The sequence below is a fragment of the Protopterus annectens genome, chromosome 6.part1, assembly GCF_019279795.1.
Source record: "Protopterus annectens isolate FY-2018-M chromosome 6.part1, PAN1.0, whole genome shotgun sequence".
NCBI lineage: Eukaryota > Metazoa > Chordata > Ceratodontiformes > Protopteridae > Protopterus > Protopterus annectens.
Genome location: NC_056738.1, coordinates 279,982,795 through 280,007,476, shown reverse-complemented (window position 1 = coordinate 280,007,476; position 24,682 = coordinate 279,982,795). Strand labels below are relative to the sequence as shown.

The window sequence follows — 24,682 nt, the reverse complement described above, 5'->3', positions numbered from 1 at the left end:
AGCATCTCTACTCCTGACTGCCAGTTTAGTGACATCATAATATGCTAGCAATAGTGCAAGATTGTCAGTTTAGTGACATCATAGTATGCTAACACTGGTACTGTTTTTAACATTTCTTTAACTTTGCTATATGTTTGGGCTTGGGCATTATCCTGAGATGAGGGCATGCCATTTTTCTACAAGGGGGTTAACAGACATAGTGTAGCTCAGAGATCTTGCCCAAACTTGCCCAAGACTTAAGTCAGTCACACAAGGTGGATATTGTAACTTGGCAATTGCTCTGATCTTACTTGCATCTGGTTTGCTTGGTCACAGCACAGGATATCAGTAAAATAGTGTAGCTCAATCTTTACCAAGTTGCATTTGTTTTGGTTTAACTTCAGTGCAAAGTTTCTTATGGTTTGGAACATTGTCTCCAAAGTGAAATCATGAATTTTGTTACTTAAATAACAAGATATCATCTACAATTGCACCACCGTCATCAAGCCTGTTAAGTAAATCAATTATTTTGTGTTGAAAGATTTCAAGTGCAGTGGTTAAGTAAAATGGCAACCTTTCAATACAGAACCGTTTGAGTATCTTTCTTCCAGTGGTGCTTGCATAGACCTCTGGAAGCATCTAATGAAAAACTCTTTAGCATTGAGTAGATTGGTTGCTATCCCTTCTAGTGTGGGTGAAATCAACTTTTCTCACATAATTGTATCAAGCCTTTTTAAATCAACATGTATTCATACATGAATACTCTTTAATCTCTGGAAGAATGGAAGCACACCACTCAGTCAGTTCAGTTTCACCTTCTATAATACCAATGCTTTAAATTCCTTTAAGACCTTCTAGTTATAGGTGACTGCATCATGAGGCACACAGATGTTCCAGTCTGAGGAGCAAGGAGGGGGTCACAGTCAGAATCAGAGGGTTAGGATCCACCAGATCAGACATACACCCTGGTCACTGAACAACAAGTATTAGTACAACTCTGTTATTGTACGAGTGAGTATAAATGAACTGATACATACATCTCTGGACTACATGAAGACAGACATGATGGCACTGGTATACCAGGCAGGTATGAGCCTAGTCTTAAGCATTAGTCTACTTTCTCCAAGGATGATGTAAAATATGAGCAGAAGATAACTGGCTTTAACTATTGGCTTAGTTTACGGCATCATTCAAAGGTGGTACAATATCTGTCAGCTTTGGAGGATATGATTTACAGACCATGCTGCTCCAACAGTGATAGAATTCTCACTTTAGGCTTTTAAATGTTGTCTAAAACTTTGTCAAACCCACTAGTGCCTTTTTTGGTAATGCCAACCTGATTAACCTTCTAATATAGCAAAATCATCCAAATATAATACAAAGGCATTGCTGTTCAATGCCAGGTGATTACACAGAAAACATCATTGCTTGCAAGCTCTCCTCATCCTAGAAAACTTAGACATCTGTGAAGTTATGAAGACATGGTTTAAAGGTGCATACAGTACCCTGGCAGTGAAGGTTGTAATGCATTCTGCATATTTAGACCAGGTACTGCACAGGAAGGATCAAACAGTGGAGGTATCTCAATATTTATCAAAAACAGTCACACCTCAAGAGAGGTCAAGCAGCATGACACACAAGCTACTCCATGTTCAAATCATCATTAGCAAAGTCCCAAACCACATCTTTGCAAGCTATAGGTCCCCCTTCTATGACCCATGACACCCATACCACATACCTGAATAAACTGGGGGGGTTGCTCTGCATTGAACCCAACACTATAATCCTGATGACTTTGACTATCCCACTATAAACTTGGAAACATGTCACAGGCCCAGAGATTCCTGGACATTGTGTGGACAAATTATTGGCCTCTAGTCCATACACTCCTCAAGGGTATCGACATCCTCAACCTGATTCTCAAAAATATAGGGAAATTTTGCCCCCACCATTGTATAATTCCTTGTCAGGTCAGACCATAAAGCTGAATCCTTTGAAAATGAAACTAAAAACTGTGATCCCCATCTAACCCTTGAACATTTAGGAATCATTTCAAACCAAAGCTCCTACTATTGAGTGATACCCTGGTAAAATGTCAAGTCTCCATAAACCATATGAACTCTGCTACCTTTGCAGAATTGTTCACAGGAACCTCATGTAAACAACTGCATTGAGGAAACTTTACTCCACTGAAATAAGCACAGGACTAACACAAAGAGCAAGCCACCTTGGCAGAATCCCAGCATCAACAAGTTATATAACAAAAGGAAGAAAACTGTGACCAAAACTAGGAAGTACAATGACAAGCAAAGCAAGAAACAGCTCATCAAACTAAATAAGCAAATCAGGAGTCATATAAGTCGAACAAAGACCATGATGTAAAGATAGTTGAGCAGGAAAAGAACAACCACAAAGCCTTCCTCAGTTATGTCTGTAATCTCAAAGGTAATACACAACAGTGTGCCAAACTAATTCTAAATCGAACCACATATATAAAGACAGAGAATATAGCAAACCTACTGGCCAATAAATTAAATTCCAATTACATCCTGCTTCTCCCACCCCTCAACACATCCCAAGAGAAACCCTCCACCATAATCCCCCTAACTAGCTATCACTACTGAAAAAGTCCTCAAAGCACTCTCCAAGATAAAAATACTGTATCTATGGGCCCAGATAGTACCTTGAGATGGCTCCTGAATAGCATGAAACATGACTTATTAAAGAACACTGAAATCACTGTTCCACTTTAGCTTCCTAAATGGCTTCATACCTAGCAAATGGAGGACTGCAACATTTAATTCCCTACATAAGGGTGGGCCTCTACTGACCCGGGTAACTGCAGACCCATAAGTCTGAATAGTCACATATGTAAATAAAGAAATAGGAAATCTTTAGGCACTAGATACAACACAGTGTGGTTTTGAAAAGGGAAGACTGTTGCCTAATCAACCTGGAAAAACTTTACAATAAAGTCACTAAAGTTATGAACGAGGGGAAAATGGTACACACTGTCTATCTTGACCTGGTCAATGCATTTAATACTTTCTATTTAGGCATTGTTGGCAAACTTACAAAACTAGGTGTAAATTCCTATGTCACCTGTTGGACTGCCAAGTGTATCACAAATAGGACACAGGAAGTAAGAAGAGGTTCTGCCACCATAAAAAGTTCATTCACTATCAGAGTACCTCAGGGCTTGATGTTGGTGCCCCATAATTTTTGGCATCTAGTTTTTGGAAGTCAAAGCTAACATCTAAGCTCTCTGGTTACTCAAGTTTACAGATGACTGCAAGCTCAACGCAGTCCCCCAAGGACACTAATAGCCTCCAAAAGGGCTTTTATAAGCTAATACTTGTTGTCAGAGCCACTATATAAAACTGAATGCCAAAAATATATAACAGTATCCCTTAGAAAGTCAGCCACCCCAGGGAATTACCACATAGAGAATAAACCCCTAAGAGTAGATCCAGTGGTTAGGGACTTAGGAAATATGTGGAAAGTAACTTTGCCTTTGACCATCATGTGTTTACTGTTGTAAAGACATCATTAGACATTGCACAGCATATAAGCAAGGGTATGGCATCCAGGCTCATGGATGTCATTATCTCACTGTATGCACTCCTCATCAGGCCAGTCATTGAGTACAATGCTCCTTTCTGTATGTACCTGAGTAGGAATATACAACTGCATGTGAAACAGAGCTCCTCCCTAACCCTATTCAAATGGGGAAAATGTGTAAGGAACTGGAATTTTACCTCTCAACTGATACCTATGCCCCTGTTAGACAAAGGTAACTTGTAAGTAATATGCCACCTAAAACCAAATGAATGCCCCTAGGTAATTTGTCCTGTCATTTACAAATGGGAAAACATAGCTAGGCTTAAAAACGCCTCCTATGGCCATTACCATTCTAATCACCAATGAGCCTATGAACCTATAACATATCAACTCAAACCTTATTGAAGTAAACAGAACACTCTACTGAAGTATATTTATGTAATTTTCCCCACTTGGTACAATAAATAAAACAAATTGCCATGTAACCATTATTTATTGCCAGACCACAATCACCACAAAAAACCTAAACATAATTACACCATTTGCAATAAAACTGAAGAAACAAATACTTTCATTGGGCAGAAAACTGTCAGCTTTTACAGACCTCTCACTCACACAAGTCACATTTATACAGCTTCCTCTCATACCAGAACACAGCAGAATATCCAAGAGTGCCTCCAACACTACTCACCCTTAAACAGAATTAAGATAATGACTTCAAGAAATGGTAAGAACACACTTTATGGCAAAACAGCCACCCACCAAGCAACAATTTCCATGAAATAAAAATGGTGAGGATAGCTGGGTGTCTTAAAACCCTGTGCCAAAGTGAATGAGCTCCTACTCGCACCTTCCTATATAGCAGGACTCCCATCCCCTACATAATACTCCAAAGCAGTTCCTGGCCTAACCAACTTCCACCCTGGACTATGTAGTCACTGTAACCTAACACTCACTCATCCCAACTTATCAGGCAAGTGATCGTGAAGAAAAATGATTATCAGCCAAACCTTTATTGTCCTTGGATCCCTTTGGACACTTGTCACAATTAACAAAACAAATTGCCATGTAACCATTATTTATTTCCAGACTACAATTATAAAAACATGAACATAATTATAACATATACAATAAAATTGAAGAATTGTATGCTTTCGTCTGACAGAAAACTGGCAGTATTCACAGACCACTCACCCAATGGGAGCTCAATTGAAGAATCATATGGTTTTGTCTGACAGAAAACTGGCAGTATTCATAGACCACTCACCCAGTGGGAGCTCATTCCAATACTAAAAAACAACAGAATGTTCAGAAGAGCATCCAACAATGCTCACTCCAGAAGAAAATCAAGATAATGACCTCAAGAAAGTAGAAACCGACTTTATGCCATTAACTGCCGACTAGGCTGCCAACTTAGTAGCCTGTTCCACCTTTTTCACTTGTATAGACAACCTAAAACTTACTTTCTAATATCCTAATCAGTATCAAAATCCAATACCTTCTTTAAAAACAAGGAAATATTCACAATGAAAAGATGAAGATCCAAGTCATTTAAATGAATTATATCGCCCTAAACCAAACTTGATACCTGTGTGCAAAATCCCAGTACTCTGCTGCAAACAATTCTACAGAACAGTCAGCCATAGTGACCATGTGATGATAAAATGCCTAACAGCTTCAACTGCTGCAAACTTAACAGCAACTCTCCAACAAAGCCTATATATAATAGCCAAACTAAAGCCCCTGAAAACATTTTCTGAACCACTAACAAATACTTAATGACCACTGACAATAACTTTCTTTTATGAATAAACTCCAAAGCACCCCCCCGCAAATGAATCATACTAGGGGCTATACCTCTAAACTCATCTGACAAGGGTAATAAATGCAAGTACACCATGCCTCTTGTGCTGTTTCACATTATATATCATGCTAAAGCATCAAAACCCAAATATGTTCCTCATGGGCTTATAGCAGAATGCCGTGGAGCTTTATGTGTGAATGTCCTATAATTAAGGCTCTCCCATGACCTGTAACAACAATAAACATACAGATAACAGTTAAAATCAAAGCAAAATTATGTAATATAAAGCTAAGTATCAGAAGCCCATCTACCTGTAGCTCTTAATAAATTCAATAGACTTACTTCCCCCACCAAATCAATTGTTATACTTATCCACAAAGAATGCAATATTTCCCACCTACAATTCCCTAAAATAGCTGAAGCTCTCCACAAAGTCAAATTAAAAATATATGCTGACAATGGCTTCCCTTCTGATGTACTAAAGACCAGATCCTTATTCCTAGACACAGATACCTTATTCAGTGAACAAAGCTGCCTTAATGGACATAGCATCATATCAACATCTCTCTCTAAAATCACTTTCTGTCATCTCACAGCTCAATCCATTTTAGACTTTGAAAGTCAAACAAGCACTGAGTCACCTGCAACATAAACATCCACTCATCTCAACATCAAGCATTCACCAACACAAAATGCACCCTGGTACAAACACACTGACAAAGATGACCACAAAGCATGTCAATGCATTTAACCATTTGAAATATACTTTCAGCAAATGCCTGCCAATTGACATTCTATCATCAGTTGATGAACCCCTAATTTTCCCGCAGCCCCACCAACATCCTACCTATTAACCATTTCATAAAATCCCTAATACCTGCCCACCTTGCTACTGTACTCAATGCAGATAAATGTACGTTAATCGTTCTCAAAGAATCACCCTTCTCACATCTAAAAAAAGCATATTTATCTACCAAAGAATCTGATGATTTCCTGTTCTTCAAGGGCAACATACACACAAAAACAAGACTTTTGAAGGATGACAATACAACTTAGCAAGACAGCTTATTGGAATCTGACCAGGTTTGTTGAATCAACCACCTAGCAAACTCTGCCCATTCTCAAAAAACAAAACTACCAGAGTCAATACTGCCCAAAATCATAAAACTTCTCTGGAACTTCTCTAGAACTGCCATGGGTTAGCTTTTCTGCCTCTGATGTCAGTTCCCGAAACATTTGAAAATGAGAGAGACTATCACCAGTCATAGTCAGTCCCCTAGGAATATCCCTCAGATTAACTGATACATCAATTAACAAGAGAATGCAATACCAATGCCCTCAACAGTAAATTAACTCTCTCATCTTTTGCTGACCTTTTCAACAGTACCATCACAACTGCCTCATTTTCACAATGAAAAATTACCCTCCTATTCTTCTTGCTATACCAGCAAAGCTGTCCAAATGGGCAACAATTCCAAAAATGTAATGACTTTCCTACCAAAGAACATCCACTTACTGAGCCACAAAAAATAGATCACCTGCCCTTCAAATATATTCCAGTACCTGACCCCCCCCCCCACACACACACACACACACAATCTCATCTGTATAAAGCTGAATATAATCAAACAAGATCTGATTCTCTTTACAGATACAGACACCATTAAAATTGTTAGAAACTTATTCCAGATCAACAAATCATCCTTAACACTTTGATACACCCTTACTGTATGTTGCTTTTTCCTGTGACCTCATTGTTCAGTCTGGACCAACCACTCTACAGGCAACATTTACCATACCAGGCAACTTATTTTGACTTATTTAGCAAACAGACAATTTAAGTTTGAAAAGACACAAATTAACATCAATAGACAAACCAGGAAAGAGCACCACTTCTCTGGGGCCTCTCACTTGTCAGTGCCTAATGGCACTCCCAGTTCCTCACATGGGTGTAGAAAATATCTGTGTACCCAGCCCATACCTTCTCCTACCCAAAGAAATCAACCAAATAATAAACAACCCTTTGGCCTGAAACCAGCTGTTCTAACTCCACTGTATAGCTGAGCTGAACTTTTCAAAGGTTGTTCAAGCTACCTCACAACCCATCAGCATGGCTTTGTCAACATCAAAGGAACTATTGACACATATTCCCAGCAATGATCAATCTTCTTCCCTAGCAGGTAATAAATGAAATTCTGACTGAATATCCAATTTAACTAATCATGGGTCTTGGAATGACTTAATAGCTTTAACTGCATCATCTGAAGAAGCACACTGTACCTTCCCAACCTTCTTTTCAATGTGATCATTAAGTGGCATACCTTCCAGAAAGGAGAGATGATGAATCAATCGAAATTCCACTTAGCACTTCAAGGGAGTTAACTGCAGCAAAGATATCCTATATTCCTGAAGAGGTGGGGACTTAACTGGACCAAATACATTATCCACCCATACTTCATCTAATAACAACTACAGACTTTCCTCCTTAACTCTGAACTAAGGTTGAAATCCATACTCTGATTCATCCAAACTGAATTCCCTGCCTAAACTTCTCTATTAACTCCTCTGCAATGACCTTCTAACATCTTACTCTCCTCCTGATGGCTGGCAGAGGCTCAACCCGCAGAAACTGGTTCCTCCCTCCAAAACACAGTCTGAGTAAGCATGGGTGAACCTGCCTGTATTAAAATATCATTATACCTACAGTTTTCCCATACATTCTTTCTGATGTGCATTGGCCGGACTCCCAATTTTATCAATCATCATACCAACTTAGGTGTCTGTGTGCCTGCATTCCCAATGCAATGACCTATCAATAACCTTCGTTCAGCTTCCTAACATGCTGAACATATCACATCCACACAGCTCCATCAGCATTGACAAGATCAAAAACACCTACAACCTTCCCTCTCCAAATGTTCTCTTTAATCACCCCTGGGATGTGCAGTGTGATGAAAATGTCCTGACTACCTTCTCTATCCTGCCTTAATCCCAGCCTGCTTGGCTATACAGCACTTCCTGATGCTGTTGCTATCAGCTCAAAATGTAGCACAGAAAATCTCCCCAGTCAATGTCACTCATGCCTTATCATAAATTCATGCAATTCCCACCCCCATTATCACTCAATAATAGCTGCAGCCTAGCCCTGCTATCTTTGCTTAAACCTTGCAAGCTTCCTGCATAACTAAATTATGTACCTGACTGAGACATCAAGTCACTACATGAATAATAAAACACTGCAAAGAGCCATATTAAATAGGTAGAATATTTCAAGACTTTTCAAAAAAAGTTATGATGATCTATTTGTGCAAATGTTATCACATGGGACAAGGTAATGTCAAGGAAATGTGTATACAGGTGAAAATATATGGTATATTTATTATTTTAGAAGAGAAATAAACCTACAGTGTACCTTTGGGAAACGAATATCTAAAGAATAGTTAAATACATTTCAGAGTAGGATTAGATGCTAGCAGAAATAATATTCTTAATTGGAAAAATCATGAGGCCTAGGCCGCGGTAGGGCTAGCCACCTGGCAGAGTGACCTTAGCTCTAGGTGATTGTCACTGCCAAATTAATACCCTGACCCCCCCCCCCCCATGTGCAAACATGGGAAAAGGAGATTGTGGGTGGATGAATAAGGCACAGGCTCAATAGAGCTATCAAAGAATTATATAAAATCATTAGAACTTAGGCTACATAAAGACACTAATGCAATCATTTTTACACTTTTTTAAAAATATATCCTCACTAAGGTCATCAGAGAGGAACTACTGTGCTCATATGCAAAAAGGAGAGCAAGAATGATCCTGCAATGTATAAACCTATACTATTTTAGATACGTTTTTTGGCTGTAATTCTTTTGCAAAAACCTAAAAACAGAAATTTACTGAACCGGGGTAAGAAAGATGCAGTTTGCTTATATAGAGAATAAAAATCAGTTCTCTAAGCATTCCTTTTTATTATTCCATCATATATACTTCACCATTAAAGCAATTTATATTTTGTCTGAATTTGCAAGGATGTTTGGTTACAGTAAATGGGAAAATATGGGAAGCAGTAATTTATATTTATTGGCAATTATGTTACAGTGTTAGGGACGTTAGAGAGGTGGGTTAAAGAGTTTTGATTTGTGATTTGGTGGAAGGACAACTTGGGTATTAAAGTGGTGATAAGGAATTAATTTTGTTGGTGGGCCTGGTTTGTGGAAACTCTGCAGTAAGGATGGAGAAAGAAGCACTTTTGGAATGAACAGCAAATGAAGAAGAGGAGAAAGTTGGTGGTATCATGCCAGTAAATTATCTGGTACGTTAGGAAAGTGATACAAATCTACTGGCTCCCAAAAGACTACAGCTTGGGTAAAGTAGTGCTTAGACAACAAACATGCTAATAAAAGCAAGGAAAACAAGATGGCATAACAAATAGATGATTACCTCATTGGGAAGGGGAAGAAAGGACTGTAACAGTAGATTTTCAGAATTATGAGAAACCTATGGCTACAAGATGACTAGGTGAGACTCATTTTACATTTTGTTATATCACTTCTGATCAGTGCCCTACACTCCTCCTGAGCAATGTTACTGCATTGTCTGCACATAACTCTTGTGCTCCTATTTAAGTAGGATGTTATGGCAAGGCAAATGAATATCCATCAACTTCAATATTTAACTGCATAAATCCATACACAGTATCTACCTATTTATGTACATGCATATCCATATGCATCAATATATCTATCTAGTATTTGCAAACCATACAAAATGTGTGCATAAGTGCAAATATAGTTCTCAGATGCAACCTCAGGGTAACAAGAATAATTAGAAGAAAACCAGCTGGTATAACGTGAGTAGAAGTTTAATCATGGATGGAAGCATAAACCATTTTCTCAAGTAGGAATACAGATCATTTATCAAGTCACCTGGAAATGGAAACAATGGAATCATACAGTCACTTGGTGTATAATGCACAGAGTATTAAGCAGTTTGTTTAATCTCTTGTGTGTTTGGGCTCCGTAATAATGTTTTCATATACTAATATGTGAGACTGCACAGGTTATGTGAATGTTTTCAAACAGCAAAAAGACATAGACCATCAACTGTCTGAACAATTTCCTCATTCTTGTCAATTGTAAAGAAGTTTTTTTCTTTGAAAAGGGAAGAAAGTCACTTGCACAAAATAATAGTACTTTTTCAGATCATGACTGACAAAGGCAAAGCCTGTTTTCACTTGCCATACAATAAAAACACTTGATAAATTTAAATCAATACAGGTTTCTGCAAGTGAAAAAAGGAAAATGCATAATGAAGGAGACCCTGCTTGGGCCTTTGACTTCTACTACAGTCTCGTTAGATCAGTAGTACTTTGACTAGAGGTAGCTGTAATACCCTTAAAGCAGATTAAGGAAACTGAATTACTGTTGCATGAAAACAAGGCAGGATGAATGCCTTTTAAAATATAGTGCCACCACTTTCTGGCAAGAGGACTTGTTAAACAGCCAGAAGATAAAATGTAGTCTGGCAACAGGCATGGTGAAACTATTTCAGAAGCACATGATTCTTAGGTACAGAAACTCATAAAAATCATCAATATAAGCTTAAAATGTCTCCAAACCAATGCATTGAGGTGCAGCTTTAAAGACGTTAGCCATAAAGGACAACAAAAGTCCACCCAGGAGTGGATGATTTGAGGCAAAAAAATAAAAATTCCTAAGGAAAACACAGAGGGAGCCATGTTAGAACTTCCCATACATGTTACAAATGCAGGTAAACACAGGTAAGACATTCACCTTAAATGATGCATAGATGCAAAGAAAAGATAATTTGCTTCAATAGCTGATGTCACTTCTTAGGGATACAGTATCTATCAGCATATGAAAATGCTTAACAGTCCAGTTTTCTTCACTAAGAATATTCCTGTCATTCCCAGGCTTTTGCATATTGGCTAAAGTTTGTACTGCCACACAAGTGCCATTTTATGGACATCACAATTAAATACATATCAGCCCCTAATTTAGAACATGTCAAGGCAGCCCTCATCAATGCCAGAAGCATAAAACATAGAAACCAGAACCATAAACAGGAGCATAAAAATAAATTACCTGATCTTGAGACACTCCTGTGGTTGGGAAAGCACCCATGACTGTGTAATTACTTAGACTTAGTTTAAATATACAGAGAGCACTCCCTCTATACCTGAACTTTGTGCTTTTCAGGTCTTCAAACCCAATGACAACTGTCCTGGAGTGTCCATATTTGTCTAGAAATACTAACTCCAAGCAGATTCCAAGCAAACCACAAATTGAGCTCACTGAAGTTCAAATTATTCTAGATAAGATTAATTATCAACTAATAGCTTGCTATACAACATTCTTTGTCCCCCTTAAGGACCATGTAAGTTTCTTAGTATTCTAGATGATCGGCTGATTAAAACAATTCCACTATTTTGGGTTACTTAAACTATCCTTTAGACTGGGACACCTACAGCTCCAATATCAGATATGCCCAAAGATTCCTAGAATTAATATCAAAACTTCCATTAAGCAGTTTTTAATAAATCTACAGAAGACATAGCATTCCTGTCCTGATACTTACAAATCTGGCTGTCCCTTGCATTACTCTTCTTGCATCTCATTCTGCAATGTCATAGGAACACAGTCTTGTGACCTTCTCCTTTAAACTCCCAAAAGTTCCTGCAGCAAAGCCCACCAAAGTTAAAGACTAGAAAATTAGCAGAACCAAGTATCATGAGAAATTTGAAAATATATGACCCAGGTGGTTCACTAGCATAAAGAAAATCTACAACTCCTCCTTAAATTGTGCAGCAGATCCAAAACCCTTTTTTAAAAGAAAAAAAATATCAAAAGTAGTACAGAAAAATAAAAAACACTGCGTTGTCGCCTCACAGTAAGACGTTGTCCAGTTCGATTCTCAGCTAGAGCGTCTTCTGTGTGGAGACATGCGTGAATGGGCGTACCTTCCTTGAAGGTTGTGCATCAGGGCTGGTAACTCGGAATGTAAAAATCAACTACCAATCATTAGCAGACCGGAGTTCCGCTGTGGTGACCCCTAACCGGGAAAAGCCGAACAAAAGAAGAAGACCATGTCCACAAAGGCACCCATGAACTTAGTCTGGCCTCTGAAGACAAAGATAATTATAAATGTTTCTTTAGTAATGTTTTAAAACTATGAAACCCTACCTCTGAATAAATTTAACATGGTGCCGCTTAGCAGAAGTGCAGATGATACAACCAGAGCCCATTCCCAGAAACTAGTGCCCCACCTCCTCAGCTCTTCAAATGATGAGCAAAACAATAAATATATATATATATATATATATATATATATATATATATATATATATATATATACATGATGCTTACTGCAGAGTGTGCTTACAATAGCCATTTCATGTGGCTCTTTAAGTAAAGAAAACAAAAATAAATAAATAAACACCACTTCTTCTGCTGCCACACCAGCTTGGTGGGCAGATGTATGACATGCTCTCCCCCTAGCCATTCAGGTCTCATTTCTGTGCCCTGCCCCATCTCTCCTTCACACTTTAGTAAAAATAAATGAATAAATAATTCTTCTTTTAAACTGTAGCAAACAGTTGCTACAGTTTATATCTTACCTGCATGGAATGCTAAGGTGCTCAAGTTTTAGCTTAAGAAATAATCCTCTCTGTTTTAAACTGTTGCAGTTTGCTTGGTACAACTATAGCAAACAGTAGCTACAGTTTATACCCTGCAGAGAGCTGTGTAGTACACATACGTTAGTTACATAAAAAACAAAAATATTATTATTACTTTTAAACAGTTGCCACAGTTTAGACCACACATGGAGTGCTATAGCACTCAGGTTTGACAGCAAATGCAATACAGACTTTTAAAAGCTGGTGTTGCACTAATGCGTAATTGGGGTGATGGCTGGTTGATTGTGTTCCCTAATACTTTGCCTCCAAGGCAGTTACCCTCTTGCCCTGTCCTTGTTATGCTACTTCCTCCTATTATAACCCAGTACACATTGCCAATATCCTTGCAAAAAAAATCAGTGCCAGCTGCATCCCAAGACTTCTATACAGTGACCTGAAGTTCCAGAATAAACTCCCCCCCAAATTATCTGGAAAGATTATTATTTATGGAATGTGCTAAGACCAAAAAATGCTTACTCCATGGGACCTGTCAATAAACGAGGTTGCTTAATTAATAGTGTTAAACATGCCCTCGCAGACCTACTCCTTAAACTGTTTACATTTAGCTACTGGTTTCAAATCTGGAGTGGCACACTGCAGTTGTGATGCCTTCCATAAGAGTAGCCTTATAAGTAAATCAGGTAATTACAGACCTATCAATCAGTCTTAGAATCCTCAGTTACAAAGCAATTGAATGTATTATAACTGACCTCATGAACTATGATACCAAGAATCTTATTCAACTTGACCTTGACAGTTTGGCTTTGTGAAGATTAGATCCTGTCTACTGAATCTGCTAACCTTCTTTAAATGGGTTACAGAGGTTGTAGGCAGCGGCCACATGGTACACTCAGCTTGTCTTGACCTGGCCAAGACCTTCAACACAATTCATCATGTTATCATAAACAGAATCTCAGTTTTCTTAAAAAGCAACCCATAGGTGGTTAGATAGCAAATTGTCTGAAGGACATAACTGATATGGTGTGAGCTGCAGGTGCCTCATCACAAAGAATGAAAGTGAACAGAAGTGTCACTTAGAGGGTGGTACTTTATCATCTTTTTTGGCATATGCTTAGTAGATCTAAAAGTACAGAGCCAAGACCTATAGCTAACAAAGTCTGTGGAAAAATGCAATTTGTGTGTTGCTGCTAAGTCATCTTCTGACATCCAAATGCACCAGAATGAGCTATTCTTAGTAAAGTCTTGGTGCATTAAAATGAGCTCAAATTAAATGCTAAATGATAGTATCAGAAGATTTGTTAGACTGCCATTCCCCTCATCATACTGAACAGACAACACACCACTACAAAATGAAAATATAGTCAGGAACTTATGAAATTGTGGTAATAATTTCCTCTCTTTTGACAATCATGAGACAAGTGTCAAGAAATCCTTTTATTTAGTACTGCTAATTAACACACACACACATCTTCAAGGTCTAAAGAGGTAGTCATTACTTTGTATGCAACAATGTGCAGATTATCACGTACAATTCCTCATTTGGGATGTATCTAACTAACAATAAGAAAACTCTCAATGGCTTCTAACTAAAAATACTGCAGGCTATCAAGAGAGGCTTGAGGCTCCTTCCTTCCTTTTATTCAGTTCCTTACAGACTTTTGAAGGAAGATCTCTGTCTTGTGTTCTGAGACATTAGATAACTAGCTGTCCTGGACCTCCTGTATCTCTGCAAGTGGAATGGCTCCACTAGTGCTAAAAACAAGGACCTACCTCGTCACTGATAGATAAATAAAAACGTTGTAGAGGGGCAGGTGTATAGCCTAGCACTCCCCAAGCCAATGAAATAAACTTCCCCTACATGTTAAACAGCTGACTCACAACCTTTCCATTGATCATCACGTAAATGACTTGATTCAAAAATTTACTCCAGGATTGACTGGAATAGCCTTCCTGGTAAAAGCAAATGCAGTCTGAGGGAAGGTACTGGCAAGGCATAAAGGATGATGAGACTCAAGGTACCGGAACATGTATAAACCTATGAATATATTAATTTATGAATGTAATAACAGTCAAATGGAGAGGTGGACGAAAAATTCAAGGTATATAAACATTCTGGAATTACTAGTAATCTTTGAAGGTATCTGCTTCAGGGGAAGTATCTGAAGGATACAATGGTCTAGATTAAATCTGATAAAAAGGCAGTGGTACAAATTTAAACAGGTACATTGCTAATAAAAAGAGGCATTTTTTCTGTGTTGGGGCCCTTCATTTAACTTTGACTTTCAAAGGGGAAGATATTTCATGACTTAACAATGAAGTGGTTGATTTCCAGTCTTGTTCTGATTTTCACAGGTTCTTAGAATGGAATAAATACACAGCTGGTGGAGATAAGGATGCCAGCCCATAAGTGGGAACCTGAGAAGGAAAGAGCTCAGGAAATAGTACAAGCACCCTGGGCCTAGAAAGGCTTCCATCCTGACTTTGTGAAGACAGATGGACTAAGAAGGATAAAAATAAATAAATAAAAGTATAAGAAAATCAGTGCAGTAGAGAGTGGACCAAAAGGACACGGTTATTTCCAGTGAGACTATGAGAAAAATATTATTAGAAACTGAAGCAATGATGCAATTAAACAGAAGCAAAGATTCTACAGACCAATAGTTGGTGAGGAGAATGGTCAAAGACTAGCAAAGGGTAAGCAGCCTCCATGGCACACAATGATAAAGTCTTATCTAAAACCCAGTCATTTCAGGACGTGCAAAATATACTAGGATACAGCTGATACTGCTTCATACTTCTTGTGGCAAACAGGAAGCATATCCAACTGCGATGCCAGAAATCACTGGACAGAAAGGAGCATAGCGTGAAGAGTATGGATCAAGGATGGGCACTAGCATGTGCAGAAGCCTACCTCTCATATGTCCAAGAGCATGTACTTCCACAAGGGATGGTATAAAAACCCTTGCATAAGCAAATGCAGCTGTGAACCATTTGAGACAGAGTTATGACTGCAAAATAGGAAAATGTTTCATAGCTGCCTGGAAAACAGTCAGATTGCAACTGCTTCTCATACTAGTTATAGATAACATCCTGGGTTAATCCTAGCAGAAGAGCTAGCATTTTGCAAATATGGTAGGGCAGGAGAAAACTGCAAACTAAAGGCTAGGAGAGTGCAGGTGTTATTAAGGATGTTTGGGTATAGCAATAATTGAAGATATTTTTGTCTTGATTGTGGAGTAATTGAAGGGAGGCTGATTTCCTTAAAGCCCTACACTTAGAGATCTTCTTCTTCTCCTTTCAGCTTCTCCCTGTTAGGGGTCGCCACAGCATTTCACCTGTCCGCTCATGACTGGCAGTGGAGTTTTACAGTGTCGAGCTGCCTGCCCGGCACCCAACCTTCCACAGAAGGCACACACACGCACACACTCACACCTAGAACCAATTTAGTGTCCAATCCACCTACAGTATATCTTTGGGATGTGGGAGGAAATTGGAGCACATGGAGGAAACCCACGCAACCACAAGGAGGACATGCAGACTCTGCACAGAAGGCACCCCAGCGGAGGATTGAACCGGAAAACCTCTTGCTGTGAGGCGACAATGCTAACTGCTGCACCACCGTGGCCTCAGGTGATAATTTAATGAAAGTGTTAAAACAGGACTGAAGAAAAACAGTGGCTCTAGTACCAAAACCAAAGCTGAACTAGATATGTCTGCTAAATCCCAATGATATTCATGCTCATCAGCTTTGTATGGAACTGCGGTCATCAATGAAATTGTGGGAAAGTGGGCAAAAGCAGAAGCCCTATCTATCCTAGAAAACCAGAAGGAGAAGGGAGGAGACCCATTTCCTTCTGTGATTACAACTTAGAGATCTATCATGGGATATAATGCTGAATGAACTTCTGGTACAATGCATTCGTTATTCAAGGTTACTACCTTGGGAACAAGCTCAGAAGCATTTGCAAGTGATGGTAATCTGACTGTTACAGTTTAAGACAGATCAGGGATATAAGGTATGATATGTAGATATTCAGGAGGTCGATATCTGCAGAATTATATCCCCGACCAGATAGAGAAAAACATGTAAAGGAAAAATATGTACTTACTGAAGGTGGGTATTGAAGAATGGCCATTGCATTTGCATTCTAGAGAAAATGTCAAGAGGTTTATGGATAGGGCTCAAGAACTTAAAGATACAATCATACAGGCATGTAAGGTAATTGAGTTATATATCAGACAGCAGAAGTCTGATATAAAAAACACAAAGGAGCCAGAGATCAGAGAGAGATTACAAAATAAAGAAAAATAAGCAGAAAAAATGAGAGGTTAGTGAAAGGAGAATTTAAGAACAGGAAAAGAAACATAATTTAAAATGTGGAAAAGGAAGGGGAAGAGGGAAATGATTATAAAATTATATTTTCTTTGAACTTAACTCATATGAATGTCTGGCTGATGGAGCATTCATTTATCTAGTGTGTGTGCAAAAATACCTCCCTCTTTTATTCTGAATTTCACCTAGATGAAGGCTCAACCAGACAGAAAAGAGAGTGAACCTTCACCTAATCAAAACCTCAGGGGAAAAAAAAGCATCTTCTGAAATGGGAAAAAGTCTCTGCACCCACATTTGGGTGACACCACCACAACCTCTTATTTAAATATACTAATTCCATTGATCCATGGCCGTTGAAGGATAAAAGATCATATACCCCGATTCACTGTCAGAGCAGTAACAGAAGTTCAACAGCAGTGATCTAATAATGGAAAATCTATTGTCAAACTCTAGAGTTAAAACCTCATCCGCCTTAGAGAGTGTAGGACAAGGGAAATTGAAATGGTCATCAGCATGATGTTATGCTCAGACTCAACATTAGAAAGGCAAACATGGTGTGTTGGAACTTCAGAGGAATGGGGCAGAGTCATCTTTGCACATTTCTTTTTACCTGGCAAAAGTAACATCCCATCTTAAAAATTCTGATCATTCCCTTTGGAGGAAACGGCAATGGGAACTTGATGACTCAAACTCTGTACTATTAAAAAAAATAAGTTAATCCACTGAAAGACATTTTTTGTTGAATACAGAACAAAATAAAAGATTTTTAATTTTTTACATTATTTCGTCAGCCATGATAGCATGGCACAAAGTAGGAAAAATAAGAGAAATAGGAAAATCTAAAAATCTAAGAAGGCTCTCAAAAGAAAGGCATGCAGTGAAGTTTTAAAATGGAAGTAGTCATAAGACATGAAAGCATAACACAGAGAGATTCAGAGTTGCATTAGACGGACTGCAGATTTTTCAGTGACATAGACAAGGGTAGTTTACCTTTGATATGTTGAAATGCAACTTGTCGTCGAAAGACAGTTGCACGAAAGGACGTTTTCAAGATCACAGTTACCGGAATATAAATGCATCCAATGTGCAATGAGTGAATGCACATTGACATTCGCTCATTGCAGATTCGGCATTGTGGGTGCAGAGTGCACTATAGTGAGGATCGGGAAATGGATCCCTTCCTCACTGTAGTGCGTCCTTGGAGTAAGAATATTAAAGTAGAGGAGGTGTGTGTGTGTGTGTGTGTGTGTGTGTGTATAGGGGGGGCGCAGCCCCCCCTGCATTGAGTATGTTTTTGATATCTGAGTTCGAAACTCAGCGAATCTGCTTTACAATTTGCTCAGTTTCGAACTTCGGTGCCATTTGGAATGACAGTTTCATCATTTTGGTTCGCACAAAGGGCTGTTCAGCAGGTTGATTTTCAACCTTTCAAAGGTAAACCAACAAAGGCAGCTTATTCCTGAGTATCCTGACAAGCCTAGGAGAGTGGCTATGGATGGAGAGACAAAATCAGGATCATCTAATGCAAAACAAAAGGGGAGGGGGGTTAAAGACTATATTTGTAAGAAATTAATAAATAAATTAAATGTGGGGATTGTCAACAAGCAAAATGAAAGCCGGTAAGAGGTGTGCATGGGTCAAGAATGAGAATCAAGCCTGGATGGGGTATGTTACAATGCCAAATTTATCATGGTGCGTAGGTCTGTGCAAGGCTAATGCCTTGCCATGCATGCCAAATTTCTGACAGCTTCTGGTACCCTTGATAAGTGTAGATTAAACATTTACAAGCAGGGACCGTTGTGACAAACCACTTACAGGCTGCATGTGTTCATTAAAGACATAGGTGCCAAATCGGGGATACATTTCTTGCTCCTCTTCCAACTGTCAGAGTTACACTTGAATTGTGTTATGGAGGAACTCAGCTTCTCATGGATGAGGAGACTGTTCCAGAGAAGAGTTAGTCTCTGCAATACATACCTCAGTCTCCAGTAGGTCCTAATTATATCTAAGCATGGTTTAGTGTTTTTAAAATGGGTAATTATTGTGCTGTTTGTTTTGCAGATATGGAAGAGATCCATCAGAGTGGTATCACACAATGCCTTATATGCCAGCCACAGATCTTACTTCAACAGCCTGGAGGAGACAGAATACAGGAATAGGACTTTGAGGTGGTTTCCATAGGACATGTTACTTGTCCCTGTGTTCTTTTATAGGTTCATATGTATGAGAAACCTCTATTGATATCCCAGTTGTTGGATGTGCTTAGGTAGGTACACACCAAAAGGTGCACTGTACTCATCGATAGGTCTGATGAATGCTGAATATAGTGGAACAAAGACCTCCTTGGACTGAGATGCCATACGTTTATTTTTAAGTTGCACAACATAAAATGATTTCCTTACAGCTGTAGACATGTAATGGCCAAAGGCTAGATTACTGTCTGTGTGTCTCTCCAAGGTTTTGTCAATATGACAGTTACCAGGGATGGATGACTTCCTGAAGGATACTGTTATGCATTTCTTGGCATTCAGTTTTAGTCCATGGCTCTGACACAAGTTATTTGTCTGTGTCAACCCTTTATGAAAAACATTAGTGTCAGTGGTGGAATCTATTACTGTTCCTAATTTCTAATAATCTGTAAATTTAATCAGCCAGAGGGCCTTGACATTACTCTTGACTTCAGAGAAGTTAATACCAAAAAGAAGCAGTTCCAGTATCAATCCCTAAGGGACTACACTTGTGACTGGCCTCTTTGTAGAGGTAGAATCCAAAATTCTAATTTCATGGGTCCTGTCTGTGAGCCAGCTGGCTAACTACTGGGTGACATAAAGGTTTATATGTAACAGCCACAATAACTGATTGGGGTGTTGTGTCAAATTCCTTGCCCTTCCATATGAGACTTGTGAGACTTATGGGTCTGTAGTTTCCAGGGACTATTGATGGCCCACCTTTGTGCTGAAGAATGACTATTGCTGTTCTCCACTCATTATGCACAAAGCCTCTTTGGAGGCTATGGTTAAATAGGAATTCCAGAGGGCCTGATAAGTTATGTTTCATGTTGCTTAGCAGGCATCTTGGGATATTGTTTAGGCCAAACAATGCAGTGTTCTTAGCCTTAGATAGATCATTGAGGACTTCTTCCCTAGTGACAGTAGGGGGTTATATTTGATGGTATTTGTTGTGGGGAGGTTCAGGGGGAGAGAGGGATAAAGCTAGAGGTGACTTTGTCTATCAGGAGGTTTGCCATAACTTCTGACTTAATTTAGGTGGCTCCCTTAACAATGAGCTCTGCACACAACTGTGCATTGCGTTTGACTTAGCTAAATAATGCCTTGTGGTTGTCCTTAGTCTGGGTGGCCAAATTTACCTCTAATTTAGCTTTGATAGACTTTAATTTTCCTCTGAGGTTTTTGTTTAGCTTGATGAGAGTGCTTTTATCCTGCTGGGGGTTATATGATTTTTTTTTCTTTCTGTTATAGAGCCAATTGATATTGTGATTCCTCCAGGGTGGCGTGTTTGTTTGAGTTACTTTTCTATTTATTCATGGTAGGTACAGCTGTCTCCATTGCAGCTATTAACACCGTTATATATGGTTTCTGTGAAGAGTTTCACACAAGCAGCAGTGTTCTCAGGGTTTATTGTGGCTTGAAATTTTGCCAGGTTATCACTTAACAGAAGGAAGTCAGCCTTAGAGTAGTTCTTGAACATTCCAGGTTTAGCTGGGTTTCCAGGTTTTATTTTTCTTCATAAGAGGCCATTCTGTGGTCTAACCTTACCAGACAGGACACTACATTAGGGGGTGTGCAGCACTCTTCCATATTAGTGAGAACCAGATGCAGTATGTTTGCCCATCTGGTCGGCATACTGACAATTTGGTGTAGGGAGTTTGTGTTCAAAAACTCCAGGAATCTCTGTGCCCGCATGTTCGGTGCCGTATATGATCTCCAGATAATAATGGAGTAAATAAAGTCACCCATAAATATGGTATTGGGTTGGATGGTAAGTGTTTCTAGTACGCTTAAATACATGTTAAGGGTTTCCTGGGTCACAGAGGGGGACTTATAGATTACAAGGAAGTAGTATGAGATGTTGTCTATGGTGATTTGAACATGGAGAAGCTCAAGTGCATCATTCTGTTTGACCTGACATGACTCATCTTTAGTTTTTATGTAAATCAAGACACCTCCACCTTTAGTCCTTGTCTGTATAGTAGCTGGTTTAAATGTGTGAAGGCATTATATCCTTACACTGCCGGTGTGATATCCGTTGTTTAAAACCATGTCTCAGTGACTGCACAGATGTCATCATTCTTTAGGGTGAAGACAGCTTTTAGGAAACTGAGTTTTTGTTTAGACTCATAGCATTGAGCACTAACACCTTTATATTTTCTTGGTTTTGATTTGCTATGTCGGAAGCACTTTCAGTTTGGCATTGCCAAAAAAGGCACTATGGGAAGAACAGTGTTCTAGCTAATAATCAAAATCTTAGATGGGAGGGGTGCAGACCATCCCTCGCAAAGAAGTGTGGTCTGTTGGCCATTTCCTTCAACAATGACAAATATTTCACCCCCTTAGAATGACAGAAGAAACTAAACTCATTATTAAAGTCAGTCATCTTCTGTTGGTACTGTGGCATCATCCCTGGAGAAAGTAAAATACTGTTCAATGATACCAGCTTGGAACATATATTCTGAGATGTCTCTAGTTATATAATCTGGGGAGGCACATTTCAGTTCATTTACACCCACATGGACTATGACTGAGTCGTACTCATACATGACCTAGGTGAGTGCATAATGTGGTGGAGCCTGTCCCCTGATAAGTAACTATGACTTTCTCCTTTCTCAGCTTGGTGAGAGGGACCATCAGTGCATATCACAATGGAGTCTCCAATGACCAGAATATTTGGGTTATCTGGTGGCCTGCCTTATGGGCTTAGACATAGAGGCTCCATGTGTTGCTGTGAGTGCTGTTTTGAAAGAGTGCATTTGGGGCTGCTGAGAGTATTTTTATGGGTACTTCAACTAGGAGGTTTTTGGGTTTTAGCAAGGTTACATTAAGTGCCTCAACATATGTGGGTCGTTGAGTCTGCTTTGAACTGTGTGTTATGAGTACAGACTGCATACTACTGAAATCCTGATTGACAGTTGGAGTGCTTTTATGTGACAACTTTGCCTCCAGTGACATTGTGTAAAGACATTTCTCACATACTTAATTAGTTTGTTTGAGAATCAGTTGGCTGTTAGTAAACATGAGGCAATATACACATTGCCTCAAGATGCCCCACATCAATAAAGCTGGTAATGGAGATAGTGGGAAAGTTCATATCCATGGCAATAGCCCTTTTTTATTGATTACACAGTTGTAGTGAAAATACAAAGTAATATTAGGAGTATCTGGTTTGCAACTCTAGGGACAGTGTTTGTCACTGTAAACTAGTTGTCCTGTTTGCAACTAGGTACTGGTGAAATTTCAAGGGTGATTTTACAGGAAGAAAATGTCAACAGAGACTATACAGTGACAACTGTGACTATACAGGGCATTGAAAAACACTTGAGGGGAACTACTAAAATAGAACCTGATGATTTATGAATGAAATATTTAGGAAAATATTCTGAAATTTGGTTAGATAGCAGCTAATCGTGCAGTACTTACTGAAAAAAAAGAACTAGCTTTGTCAATAATGATGAAAAGACAGGATTTGCCTTATTGGCTACTACCAGTCAGTGCTGGACTCACCATAGTATTAATTCTGCTAGGATAGAATGCACCTTTGCTTCTTTTGTCACTAGAAGTAAAATAGTAGCACCAATCCCAAGAAGATAAAGCAGGCCATAGCCTCTTTAGTGATCAACAGTCTTGTACCGGATGGTGCAGGGGTCTGTAGGCTTGTTGTTGCCTTTTTCTGATATATGTCTTGATTAACAACCAGACCAACCAGGAAGGTACCACACAGGCATTCACTGGCCAATCAGAGACAGCCAAGAATCAATGTCCTCTGTTAATTTTTTACCAGGAGTAAAATATAAGCACAAATTCCAAGCTGGCACATATGAAGCAGTTACCAGGCTTTCTGGTGATCATCAGTCTCCAGGAAACAATGCCACTATGACCCTTCTCTTACCAGGAGCAAAGCACTAGAGGCAGAATACAACATTCTCTTCTGAAATCCCCTTTAACACAACTTGTGGTAAGTGTATCAAGACATATCCTACTTTACTGTTTACCTTTATTTTATATTTACCCTTTATACCTTTCTATTTCCTATATAGACCTTCTGTCTTTAACTTCTTGAAGTTCTTTTTTATTTCTTTACTATCTCTCAAACTTCCAGCACCAAGAACCTGGTTAATAGCTTGTTCCTTGTGCTAACAAAGATACAAACAATGTCAAATTTTATGGGTTCACTACATGTGAATGCTTCTCAACTACACGAAAACCACAGTCTTGAAGCCAGGGACTCAATTATCCTGTAGCTAGGCAAGGTCGCTGCTCCTGCTTAAACTCAAGTATGAATTTGGGCAAGGAGTTGTGGGGAGGAAGAGCTGCTTTCACTTGAACTTGAATATGAGTTTGGACAACAGCCCATGGAGGGAGTGGGAGGGAGGTTTTTTGATTAGGGAGCAGTGTTGGTGGGTAGGGTTAAGGAGCGATCTGGGAATTTATGTTTAGAAAAGGGTTAGGTGGTTTAGATTAAAGGAATAGTAACTGAGTTTCAGGTTTTGGAAGTGACTGAAGAGTTTAGTTTTAGTGGGGCTTGAGTTTTAGTTTCTTGGAGCAATCATGGACTTTAGGGTTAAAGAGGGGTAGTGGAAGTTAAGGGTAATGGATTTAGGAGTTGGGGTGGGAAGCTGGGTGGGAATTTTAAGTTGATGGTTTACATTTTGGTAGGGATATGTGATTTATCATATTTGGTGTTGGGATGGCTATGTAGAAAAAAGATATTGAGTTAGTGGAGTTAGGGCTCTTGTTTTTTCAAGCAAATGACAATGAGCAGATGTACCGCAAGCTACTTCATTTCAGCAGCTATAATATACCCAAATTCTGTACTAGAAATATACAGAAAATATAAAAAAATAAGTAATCTGTTAAAAGTCACTTTATCTGAATACAGATCAAAATAAAAGCTTTTAAAGTAGTTTAAATGTGCTATACTTAGGACTCCATAAATGGTAAGGTCTACAGTAATCACTTAATACAGGTTATACAAATTACCACTCCAGCTCTTCAGTTAAAATCTGTCCACCATCTTACCTTCTACATGATAAAAAATGTAAAACAAACAAGGAAAGAAATACATAAAATGTAAATAGTATTAAAATTTAAATGGAGAAGTATATTAGTCTTAATTCAGT

At 38.8% G+C, this 24,682-nt stretch overlaps 1 protein-coding gene across 1 annotated transcript in view; it reads right to left on the bottom strand.

The window, feature by feature from the left end:
• Positions 1-24,682, bottom strand: part of LOC122805511 — a 2,681,670-nt gene that overhangs the window by 126,727 nt on the left and 2,530,261 nt on the right. The window lies entirely within an intron of this gene.